The sequence below is a fragment of the Pantherophis guttatus genome, chromosome 2, assembly GCF_059756535.1.
Source record: "Pantherophis guttatus breed Tessera chromosome 2, ASM5975653v1, whole genome shotgun sequence".
Classification (NCBI taxonomy): Eukaryota; Metazoa; Chordata; class Lepidosauria; order Squamata; family Colubridae; genus Pantherophis; species Pantherophis guttatus.
The window spans coordinates 148,642,517-148,655,671 of record NC_142064.1 but is presented as its reverse complement, the minus strand read 5'-3'; the positions used below and the strand labels follow the sequence as shown (position 1 = coordinate 148,655,671).

General features: G+C 42.7%; 1 protein-coding gene and 1 pseudogene across 2 annotated transcripts in view; one reads left to right on the top strand and one right to left on the bottom strand.

Annotated features, from left to right (window-relative positions):
- PRKCA (protein kinase C alpha) overlaps positions 1-13,155 on the top strand; it is a 199,035-nt gene that overhangs the window by 71,977 nt on the left and 113,903 nt on the right. The window lies entirely within an intron of this gene.
- On the bottom strand, positions 200-2,817 carry LOC148115370 (uncharacterized; annotated as a pseudogene).

The window sequence follows — 13,155 nt, the reverse complement described above, 5'->3', positions numbered from 1 at the left end:
CAGGTATTGAATCGTTGAGTCCATCAGGCTGCTTTTGGCTGCATCCCTGGATACCAGGCAGCTTTGGGGGGTGGGGGGTGGAAATTCCAGAGCCAAACCTGATCGCACTGTGCTGAATAGCCACTTGTCTGATGTAGTGGCCTCCCATTGATGGAAATTGAGGTTGAGCCAACTGCCCAGCTGTGGAACGGCCCTGCAGTCATTTTGAATGACGACATGGATGACTTCCTCCTCTATGAAAGGGCTGCTTGCCCTGAAACTGCTGGCGGCCCCAGAACACAGACCTCTCTGTCTGTTTGTCCTGTCTGCCAGAATATGGCCTCTGGAATTGTTGGTATTCGACTCCCGACTCTGGAGTATGAAAGGATTGCCTCCTACAATAAGATGAGAATCTTCTGTCTCCCTTCCTATAAAGGGAAGGCATGGTTTTGCCCCTGCCCTTTGTCTCCACCAGGATGGGATTGAGGGCTTCTCCAAACAAGTTATTGCCCGTGAAAGGGGCCAAAGCCAACTTCCATTTGTTTTTATTGTCAGCCTGCCAATGCTTAAGCCAGAGGAATGTGACGGGGCTGTCACTGAGGAGGCCAGTGATCTGGATGCGAACTTGGCCACATTCAAGGTGGCATCTGCTGAAAACTCAGCTGCAGCCACCAGCTTATTTATATCCTGGTGAATTCTCACATCCTCTGGGGGAATCCTTTCCTGCATCTGGCGAAGCCAGAGCAAGGAAGCCCTGTTGAAGAACAAAGCTGATGTGGCAGCTTTAATTGCCCAGGCAGCTGCCTGGTGGGCCTTTCGCAAAGACAATTCAGCCTTTTTGTCCTCTGCCTTCAAGCAATCTATTGCCTCTGCGGGCAAGAGTGCCACTGAAGCCATGGCAGCCACTGGTTTGTCCACCGTGGGTACCTCCAATGCTTCAGACAGATCTGAGGCCACATTGTAAAGCTTCCTTTCTGATCTAGAAGGAGGCATGCCAGTTCCTAGATTGGTCCACTGTCTTTGAACCACATCCCAAAATAATTTGGGTGATGGAATTACCTCAATTTCCACTGTAGGCTCAGAAAAGAGCAAATGGCCTGAATCCCCAGGGCTCTGGGTCGATTCTGAAACTTGGTCAAGATCCAAATTCGTAGACATTTCATAGACATTATATAAGAAATGCATTGTTACTGGTATGGGAGAAAGTTAGAGATAAATTTTATGTGAAAATACCAACATGGTTATCAATAACGAAAATTTTAACACACCCAAATATCTTTAATTTTGTTAGATATTATAGATAAATATTGTTAGATAATGTTTAAAGATAAATCAGCTACCTGCTGGAAATGTCATCAAACACCAGGATCTTATTATCATATGTAGTGGACCTGTTCTGAAGCAAAAAGTTACTGGTACAAAATTAAAATCTGGTTGGAAGAAATGATACAGCAACGCATTGAATTTAAACCAGAGTTGTTCATATTGGGCATCTTTCCAGAAAAAATTAGTAAGGAAAATGTATATTTGATCATACATGTAATAACAACTGCAAGAATTGTGTATGCTCAAAATTGGAAATCAGAGAAAATACCTTTGGAAGAAGTAATAAAAAAATTTTTTAGATTGTGCAGAAATGAATAGATTAACCTTGATGATTAAGGATAAGGAAGAATCAGAATATTTTAAGACATGGAATTATTTTTATAGTTGGTTGGAAAAGAGATATAAATGACCGATATTATAATTATGTATAAATAAATGATGATTATAACATTGCTTTAGCAATGAAATGTTGGAATAGTTTGGATGAAGATAAAGATAGAAGAAACTTATGGAAGATGGAGAAGAAGCCCAGAAGATAACACCGAGTTGTCACAGGGAAAGGAGGATTGATGTATTAAATGTTTGTTTGTTTTAAAAAATAAAAAAAATTTACTGAAAAAAAAAAGATCCAAATTCGTTATGGCCTTGGCCTTACGTAGTAATGACTTAAATAAATCCAGTTTAAAAAGGCCTGTGAAAGGCGATGGATCTGGATTCAGCCCTTCATCCTCTGAAATGGTCTGGAGTTCCTCCTTCTCAGCCAAGGAGTCCCCACTCCTCATGGAAGGAGCAAGGGAAATAAGATCCCGAGGACCCAGCCAATCCTCCTGGATCATGGCCTGTACATGTTGATGTTGGTAAGAGGAAACACCTTGAGAAGGTAGATTCCTCTGCTGCAAGGCTGCAGCTATTCCCTGCGTAATAGTTTGGGAAATAATCTCTTTTAAATGTTCAGGTAATTCTGAACCTGCTTCCTCTACAGGGCAGATCCCCGCTGCTGTAGGAGTGAATGAGGCTTCTGGCCTAGCTCTGGAAGGAGGGATAGACTTCTCTAATCCTGCTGCAGGCAAGTTAGTAGTTGCAAGAGAAAAGGCTTCAGCTCTATCCAATACCTCTCCTAAGGTTGGATAGCATGCCTCTCTTGTGCCATCTGGCAACCATTCCCTGTAAGAGGCTGTTTGCAGAGGCCCTGGATCATTAATAGGAGCCAATGGTCTTTCTTTCCGAGGGCGGTAAACTTCGTCCCTACCACAGGGGAACCTCCTTGATCCAGGCTTATCTTAGCCTTTTAGATCTTTGCCAGCTCTTTTTCTATAGCTTTTTGGCGCCGTTCTGCATCCTTGGCAGCCACTTTGGAGCCTCTGCCACTCTTAGGTACAGCTGCCTGGCTCCTGGTAGTAGCTCCCCTTCCTGCCGCTCTCTGTCCAGATGAGCCCAGCTTTGGAATCGGGGAATGCCCAGGGCCAGCTCTCTTGCCACCCACTGTGGGCTGCTGGCTAGAGAAGTGCTCATGACTCCATCTTCCTCTTTTAGTAAGGCAGGAGGACCCGCAATGGTAGCTGCTGCTGCGGCTCAAATCGCGCTCCCTGCGCTCCCACCGCTTCACAGTATGCCCCAGACGCTGCTGGGCAGTGACTGAGTCCCCTTCTGCTCTCCTGTCGGGAATGCCCGGGCTCTGCTCGTCAATGAGCTGGATCCTGAACTTCTAGGCCCTTACCGCTAACCACAGCTGGTTGGGACCTCGGCTGATCGAAGCTGGAAAGAAGGCTGCTAATGGGCAGACCGAAAAGCAGCCTGATTGCTGAAGCGATCTACTGAAATAATAAAATGTTTTTGTTAAGCTCATGATTGGAGATCCAGCCCAAAGGCGCAGCTCTCTCCAAGACGTCTCTTCTGCGTGAAGACAGCTGAACTGGGGTATCACCAGACGAGGAAGGAGTGACCAGACATGCAAATAAAGATCATGTGCTCAGCCTCCATGCAGAAGATAGAGCTACTACCCATTTCTGGATGCTCTCGATCCAGCTCTAGGGAGAATCCATGGTTTTAGTCTGCACTTGGTAATAGATCTGGGATCTTTAATTGACAAATGATTAGGGTAGGAATGTCTTTTAAACTTAAATTATTCTAACTAAATGAACATCATTTGCAATGATAGAAACTAAATATGTGAAAAATACTTAGTTTAGAATTGTTTCAAACTAGAACATCACAAAACATCCTGTGTTGAGCTTTGTATACTGTATTTCAAAAAGATGTTTGGTGAGCAGAGAACCTCTGTTTTGGCAGGTATACAACCATGCCAGTCCCTGACGTGGCACCTTCCTTCCTAATTTTTTTCCTCCCATTCTCATGAAAAGGAATTTTAAAGAGTTGGGGGGGGAATCAATATTTCCACCTTGAACACAATGAATGTAGGTAAAAGTGTTACACTAGAGTTTGGTGCTGTAGACCCAAAGAAATTAGCAAACGAATTAGCAAAGACAGCATGCTCATCTTTTTTCCTGGAATTAAGATAACAGTATTATCTCTTTAAGTAAGCAAATTGTGCATGAGCTTCTTAATAACATCTTAGCATCTTGCTAATTGTGCCTCACCAAAATATTTTCCAGTACTTTCTTTCAGGGCAATTACACATACATCTTCCTCTCCCCTAACCAGCCCTGTTTCTTTTCTGATTAGCCATGATTGCTGATATTGTTGCTCCTATTTTGTAGGAGAAAAAGAATCGTAAGATAAAATGCAGCTTATCTGCTAGTAATAAAATTCTGGTGGAAATACAGCCCTAATGTTTTGGGTTGTATGAGAACTGATAATGCTTGGCCTCAGTATAGGGTCTCTTCTTCAATGCTTTGTGAATTGTTACTAACCATTGATTTCCTGCAAATGAAAGATATCCATGCCAAGAAGCGACACCTATGTTGAACTTAAATGACTCTGATAAGTAATAAAATGCCTTGTCATGTTGGGCATTTTATTCATAAGAGATGGCATCAGGATATAGTTGCTAATTAATATTGAAATGGTTGATTTTCTGTAAGATTTTGCTTGCACAATCAGAAAAAAGAAGAGTCTTTTCTGCTGACTTATCATTTTACTTGTAGTGTCACAAATCACAATTATTGCAGTTTATTGTAATATAGCTAATGTGCTTCTTCTCTTTCCCTTTCTTTCCTTGGCAAAAGATTAGCATTAGAACACTTTATTTTATATTAATTGAATTATATCAGAAATAATATTTGTTTTCATGTTCCATCATTGGTTTTGCATTTCTGTATCCAAAATAATATTTGTTGAAGTTAGGTTATAAGTAAATAATGTTTTCATCTTGTTAATTTATGCTGTATAATTCTACAGCAGTGCATATATTCAATTTAATAATAGACATTACCAAACCCAGTATTTTTATTGGCATATTTGGTTGATCAAATGCTAAGTGTTTTTAGTCATTTATGGTAAAGATATACTGTATTTATATTGGTATTTGTGAGATTACTTAACTGAGCTTCTCAAGAAGAACTTACACAAGACAAAATATATAACTTTCTTCACCATTATGAACTAACTCAGCAAGAAACATTACATCAGTGATGGGTTGCTCCCGGTTCTATCCGGTTCTATAGAACCGGTAGTAAAACTGGCGGGAGGCTCCGCCCACCTGCCACGACCTCATCATGGGTCATCGGCACATGTGCAGAAGTGCCTGTGCTCCTGCTGTGAACCAGGTAGTAAAGGTAAGTAAAACCCACCCCTGGGTGTACATGATTCTTAATTTTTCATTGTGCCTCAGAATACAATACTAAACCAGCCAGTCATAGGTTTAAATATAGTTTATAGCTCTATTTTATATAAGTTACCATACAAAAACAGATAATCCCTTAGATAAAAACTCATGATGTATCTTCAGACAGAACATTTGCACATTTTCATATTGCTTTTGTTTCAGCAAACTGTATTTCCTATTCACTAGTGAACAATGTTGTAGTCAAATATTAACAGTAGATAGGATAATAGAAAGATACATAACTCTAAGCTAAAGTATGCAAATTTTTAAGAACAAGGAGGCAGCATGGCAATACAGTAGTCCTCTGTTCTTTATTGTACTTTTCATTTAGAAAAAAATCAAAGCAGTAACTGTAGTAATTAAAATGTGGACTAAAGAGAATGAAATAGTAAAACCTGATGAAAACAAAGGTTTTTAAAATATTTTTAAAAAGATCAGAGCAGCTGTCGAAGGACGACCTAGGTAAATTTGTTTTGAATTTTCACCAGAAGCGCTCCCCAACGGTTACTAGCCTGGTTTCTGTGGGAAGGGTGTGGTGCCTGAGGATTCTACTGCAGAAAATACCTGCTACACTTCCAACTTCAGGAACATCAGCAGACCTTTCTGGAATTAGGAGGACATCTTCTCACAATAAGTCAAGCAATAAATCAAGCTCAGCCTAGATCAGGGCTATCAAACTCCTTGGCCGGGTGGGTCACATGCTGGCCACGCCCATGCCCAGTTTAGTGAAGGGGGGGGGAAAGTCCCAATGCGTCATGTGACACTGCCGTGGCGACCTGAGTTTGACATCCCTGGCCCAGATGGAAGGGTACCAAGATTATATATTAATAGTACCATCTTGAAAATGACATGGTAATTCACTTGCAATATCTTCAGCCCATGTGTCCTATCATGTGCCAGATGAGGGGATCTGCTAAGTAATGATGCAGCTCTGGTTGCAGTTTCTTTTACCTGCTCTCAAGAGACAAGCCCCACATAGAGACATTGTTCACAAGGTTTCATTTGGTTCAGTTCTCCCCTTTAGTTGAGTCTCCATTGTTCACTAGCATCGCCCAGTCAGAGTGACCAGTCAGGTGGAGACTGGCTATTGGCTCAGTACAATTGTATACTGTCCATTTATTTAATCAATTTATATCACCATCCATCTCAACCAGATGGAATGCCTGTTCCAGGGGTGGGTTCTACTTACCTGTAGTACCAGTTCGCAATGGGATCACGGGCACTTCTGCACATGTGCAGATGACCCATGATGTCGTGGCAGGTGGGCGGAGCCTCCTGCCAGTTTTACTACCGGTTCTATAGAACCAGACAGAACTGGGAGCAACCCACCACTGATGTACACTAATGTTTCATGATGAGTTAGTTCATAATGGTGAAGAAAGTTATATATTTTGTCTTGTGTAAGTTCTTTTTGAGAAGCTCATGCACAGATCGCTTCTGATGATATCAGAATGTATATGTGTGTACATAATTTTGGATTGAGTATCTTTCAGTTCAGCTCCAAAGACTACACCAGGAATTCTCTTTTTATTATTTTATTCCATGCAATAAATGCCCAGCAATCTGGAGCTCTATTAGATTCACTACAGAGTTGCACTGTATGGTTTCTATTGTGGATGACCTGCAGTGGCACTTCAGCTGTTGCGTTACTTTATCCTGTTTTCTCTCTTCGCATTTCAGAAGATGATTTTGCAAGGTTTTGCTGTAAAACAAACTGCAATCCCCATGACATCCAACCTTAAAGATCTGTTGTTTGTCTTGGCTTCTTCTCACACATAAAATAGATTTGCTCTGCTTAAGTGATGGTGGACTACATTCCTTTCATATCCAGGCAGAATAGTCCTTGGTTAAGATGAGAACAATTTTCTGAACTGAAATATCAGATTATTTAGCAGGAGAAGTTTCTGTTCTTTCTTATGATATGCAAGAAGAATGGAAAAAAGAAGGAAACATCAGTTTGCTGGGGCTTATTTGCAAAATCATCAGTCCTCATTAGAACTGAACTGGGCTTCTGCTTCTGCTTCTTCTGAGTAGAACTAAGAATTGGACTGAGAAGCCAATACAGTGGCTGAGGAAAAAAGAGAATCTGACTGGTAAACAGAACAGTGAATTATTCAAAAATTGCCAGTTTTATTTTAACTCTTATTTGCTGTTCTATAATAGAGGGTACAGCAAGCGTAGTGCTCTCAAGCGTTGACGGTTTGACATATTCCCTACCAGATATGATACAGTGTGGGTTAAATGAGCCAACCAGGACATTAAATATAAAGTGAACATCTTAGGTAGACACAGTATATTTCATGCATTACCGAACATGCAAACTTTCTCAGTAATATAGCAGGCAGATTCCAGGTTGGACATTCTATCTATATAAATAAAAATGTAAATGTCAGTTTGTACATAACCGCACATCTCCGAAAGTTCTTCACCGATTGCTTTCAAATTTTGACACAACGTTGCATTCAACTACGGGCGTGTTTTTATATACCTATATTATATATCTGTCACACCTGTGACAGGTAAAAACATGAAAAACGTTGGAAAACATTGAAAGACATTGACAAACATTGAAAAACATTGAAAAACAGCACCATCTGCTGGATGTAAAACCAACATGGCAGCCTCCCAGCCCTGATTATGCTCAACAGATTTCTGCTCCTTATATTTAGACTCTCCATATTGCTTCCAAGAAACTGCGCATTTGGAAGGCAGAGACGCCCGAGGGCCATATCCTGCCACCAGGCTCAGCAGGTAGGCAGCCGGCTCCCCACCGGGAAGCCCTCGCAGCCGGAGCTTCTAGGGCTGGGTGGAGCCCGCCTGAGCCTGGCTCTGATCTCCCCCTTCCCCGGCCACCCTGCGAACTAGCCTCGCCCGCCGCTGCTGCCCATCCCCCTCTCGGGGCTCCCTACAAAGAACACCTGGCAATGAGGCTGCCTGGGTCCGCCGAGCGGGAACCCTCCGTCCCTCGACTGGCCCGAATAGCGCCTGGCCCAGTGCTACCACAGGCCCTGAGGTCAGAAAGACGAGCTGCTAACCAGTGCTATGCGAATCCAGTAGATGAGCGGGAGATGGAGGCAACTGGAGCCTCAGGGTCGCCTTTGACCAGCGCTGCCTTTGATTCCCAGGTGGCACTCTGGCAGTTCACGGAGCCTACATGAAAATTTCGCCCTCTGGCAGAAAAGGGGCTCCAGGGAGGCTTCAGGGGACAGAAACGGGCATGAGGGAGGATGGCCGGCCCTCCTTCATTTTGCCTGGAAGAGCGGGGGATTTAATCATTCCCCTGCTCTTGGCAGGCGGGGGAGGAAAACTGCGCAGCAGGAGTCCAGTGGAGTGTGCTTGGCTCCTGGTTTTGCTGCTTTCTTCCTTCGGGCAGGAAGCCTCAAACCAGCCTCAAATCCCCGCTGCACCCCCTCCCTCCCTCCCTCCCCTTCCCTTCCCTACTATGCATCTCCCCGTCAAGCCCCCAGAGAACATCTGTGTAGGGAGGACGGAGGGGGGCCCTGAGTTTCTGCTGTGGTGCGGAGAGCTGCAAAGGCCTGGCCTGAAAAGGTAAGGGCGATGGTGGGGGATGCAGAAGAGGCTGGAGACAGAGATAAACAGAGAGAGAGAGAGGGAGAGAGAGAGATAGAGAAATACAGAGAGACGGGGGGGAGAGACACACACATACAGAGATACAGAGAGAGAAGGTGGGAGACAGAGAGACAGACAGGGTGGGAGAGAGAGAGACAGAGAGAGATACAGAGAGGGGGGAAGAGAGAGAGACAGAGATACAGAGAGGGGGAAAAAGAGACACAGAGATACAGAAGGGGAGAGAGAGATACAGAGGGGGGAGAGAGAGACATAGAGAGATACAGAGAGAGGGGAGAGAGAGACATAGATACAGAGGGGGAGAGAGAGAGATATAGAGAGATACAGACGGGGGGAGAGAGATAGAGAGATACAAAGAGAGAGGGGGAGACAGAGAGGGAGGTTTTTGTGGTTCCCATTGTTTTTTAGCAACTGGTTCTCTGCCCTAATCACCAGCTGGGTAGGTGTGGCTCAGGGGCTGTCATGTGACTGATGAAAGTGAGTGACGTCGAGTTTGCCATGCCCACCAAATGTTCGTGGAGAGTTTGGAACTTCAGCCTCGCTCTTTTAGCCCAGCGGAAGCACCAGACTGGGCCACAGAAACGCGTGGCCGGGTACAACTAGTAAGGAATAAAAAAGAAACTTCTTAGGGCTATAATGTACAAAATTGAGGAGTGAGTACACTGGGAATACTTTGTCCAGTTCTAGGCATCCCGCCTCAAAATGGAAATCAAAATGAAAATCTTACAAAATGGAAGATATTCTGAAAACAGGACCTACAGCACCTCCCCTATAAAAATGCAGGTGAAGTATAACATTTGGGTCTTACTCTTGGGGGAGAAAAAGCAAACGGAGTTGAGGGATAATAAAACACAAATAAAGTAAACCAAGATATGAAGAAAGTAGAAAGTGTGAAATTCTCCCTTTCTGAAAATGCCCAAAACTGTAAGTCATCCATAAAAGATAGATGAAGGCGATCAGAAAATGAGAAACTCCAGACAAGCAAGAAGGCTTTGCTTCATGTGATGAATTTCCCTGAGTATAACTGCAAGAACTAACCAAAGCAGAAAAATAAATCGGCTGAGAAGTGGCAATTAGTATAAATAAAACTTGAATTCTTGAATAAATAGTCTCTACTCAAGCTATTTAGATTTGAATCTGAGAGATTTATTGCCTCAGATGGAGGTGATGAGGGTTTAATATTAATGTTATTAATTAATTTTATAATTAGAATTTTAAAAAATATTAATTTTAAAATTAATGTTTAATAATACTACATTTTTCTTTACACATGGACAATTTTCATCGATATGAGCCATGAATGAACAGTACTTCTATAAAGACAGAATTCTCCATGTTGAGGGAGTATGTCCATTCTCCCTCAGCAGTGTGTTGGCAGTGCATAGGCACAATTTATTTACTCAACTGACAGCCATTTTACAGCAACTCTGTGGGTTCCCGAAAAGAAATTCCAACTCACCCTTTTCCCTACTATTGGAGCGTTAAAAAAAGAAACACACCATGTGGCATGACTGGGATTAGTGTAGCGTATGGGTGTGAATGATGTCTCCATTTTCAATAGCCCTGTTAATTTACCTACCCTGAGCTTTGATTTGTTAGCTTTTCGTCTTAGAGCCCTTCACTCACGGAACAATTCGTTTTCCCATAATGTTTCATTGAGGCTTATTATAACATAAAAGAGAATGAAAATAAATATTTTTTTAAAAAGGGGAGGTGCAAGATTAAAAAAAAGGAAAAGGGGGAAAAAAAGCATTGACTTCCCACTCTTTCCAACAGAATAAAACACTAATGTCCCAGAATAGCAGTCAGCCAGCCATTTTTTTTTATTGGAAGCCCTTTCATACATTGAACTTCTGATGCAATCCAGTTTGTTTTTATTTATGTGAGGAACTTTCCAAGATGTTATTTGAAATAATTACTTTCCCTTTATATTTATTTCTAAGTGAAATGTCAATATGGTATAATAACAATAAATAAAGTTATGGTTAATCAAGCCTTCGGAATATCAGTGCTAAACTGAGACAGGAAGAACGGAGAAAAGAGAATTACTAAGGCTAATTTGAATGGAGATGACTTTGTGTGTATATTCTAGTGGTAAAGATTACTGTCCCCTGCCAGTTTTAGCTTTTACTGATTTACTAATTAAGAATAAATTTTCCTATTGAAATGTCGTCATGCCTACTGCTGTAGGAGTAAAAGTGTTCTCAATTAGAAAACTGGAGGTGTTTGCCTGGAGAAAGGAAAAACTCAGAAGCTAAAGATGAGACGAATTATTCAAGGCTGGAACTCTTTTGTTTGTTTGTTTGTTTGTTTTGTTTTGTTTTTTAAATGCTGTGGAGGAACGATTATAAAAGATATGGTGAAAAATGACAAAGTTTGAATTTCAGATGGAAACTAATTTAATGAAAGCAACCATTTAAATTAAACTGAGGATGTTGGGCTGGGAAGCAGGTGCCACAGCGTGCACTGTACCCCTAAATGTTGGTTTTGCCCCAACTTTTGCCCATCCTTTGATTCTGATTCCTGTGTGCGTGTGTGCATGCATGTGAGTGCGCAGGGATGCTCTTCTCTGCAAGCAGAATATTTAAGCATTCTTCTCAGCTGCTTAACAGTTTAGTTTAACAGATTTTTTTCTATTTACCGGTAGTTACATATTTGTGGTATTTTTATACCACCTCATTCATGTTTGACTCCCAAGTAATTTCTTGGAGTCTGCTATTTTATTTGCTGTTTAGCTTTCTCTTGTAGTTGCAGAATAAATATTCTGCAGAAAAAATGATGAAAATTCCTGTGATATTACTTTTCTTTTGAAACAGTTCTGTATTCCACACCTTGTGAATAAATATATGTAGAGCAAGCATTAACTTAATGTTGTGATTGACGTGTTAAAAAAGAGAGAATAGGATATTTCAGTTACTGATATTGAAATGTATACGGTTGTAAAGATAATACGTGCAGACCTGTCCTAATTAGTCAATATTTCCAGGGACCTCCTAAAGCAGGATCCGGGTTGCAATGACAACCCAAATGAGAGGGGGCAGCAAGGCAATGGAAGCAGCCCTTGTCCCCTGCTTCAGGTTGGCAGTGCAGAAGATTAGGGCTCCCAACTGCTAATCTCCAAAAGAAATAGGGTGTTGTGTGTGTGTAGGGGCTCATGAAGAGCATGAGCAGGGAGAGCAAAACTGATCTCAGACTGCCTCTGTCATCCAAGCCTCTGGTCTCATGTCATAAACTGAACAACCTCCAGTTTCTAGTCTTTGGTGGTGGTAGGATATGAAGCTTTGCTTTTGTTCATTTTAGTATTGCTGGTTTTACCAATAAAGAGCCATGATGGTGCAATGGTTAGAATGTCGTATTGCAGGATAATTCTGCTGACTAACAATTGTCAGCTGTTTGGCAGTTTGTTCAATTCTCACCGGCTCAAGGTTGACTCAGCCTTCCATCCTTCTGAGGTCGATAAACTGAGGACCCAGATTGTTGGGCGCAATATGCCGACATTGTAAACCACTTAGAGAGGGCTATAAAACATTATGGGGCAGTATATAAGTCAAAGTTATGTTTTGTTTATTATGTTATGTTTATTATATTTGTATATCGCCCTTCTCCCGAAGGACTCGGGGTGGTGAACAGCCAGCAGATAAAATACAAAAAATACAAAATTTAAAACAATATTAAAATCCAATTAAATTAATTTGGCCCACAGTTAAAAACTATATTAAAACCCATAATTTAACGATTTAAAGTTAAAACAATTTAAAAAAAGTTAGGTCAGGACAGCCCGGCTTGATGAAACAGAAACGTCTTTAGGGCACGGCGGAAAGTGCGCAGATCCGGGATCCGCCGTATCTCCGGGGGCAGCTCGTTCCAGAGGGTAGGTGCCCCCACAGAGAAGGCTCCCCCCCCGGGGGCCGCCAGCCGGCATTGTTTGGCCGACGGCACCCTAAGGAGCTCCTCTCTGTGGGAGCATACTGGTCAGTGGGAGGCGGTCTCGTAAATACCCGGGTCCTAAGCCATGGAGCTCTAAAGGTGGTAACCAATACCTTGAAGCGCACCCAGAAGACCACTGGGAGCCAGTGCAGCTTGCGCAGGAGAGGTGTTACATGGGAGTGCCGAGTCGTCCCCATAACCACCCGCGCGGCCGCATTCTGGACCAGTTGGAGCCTCCGGGTGTTCCTCAAGGGGAGCCCCATGTAGAGAGCATTACAGTAGTCCAAGCGGGACGTGACAAGGGCATGAGTGACTGTGCATAAGGCATCCCGATCCAGAAAGGGACGCAATTGGTGGATCAGGCGAACCTAATAAAAAGCCCCCCTGGCCACAGCCGTCATATGTTCTTCCAAAGACAGCCATGTATTCAGGAGGACACCCAAGTTGCGAGCCCTCTCTGTGGGGGCCAGCGACTCGCCACCAAAAGTCAGCGATGGTACCAACTGACTATATCAGGATGCCAGAAGCACAGCCACTCAGTCTTGGACGGG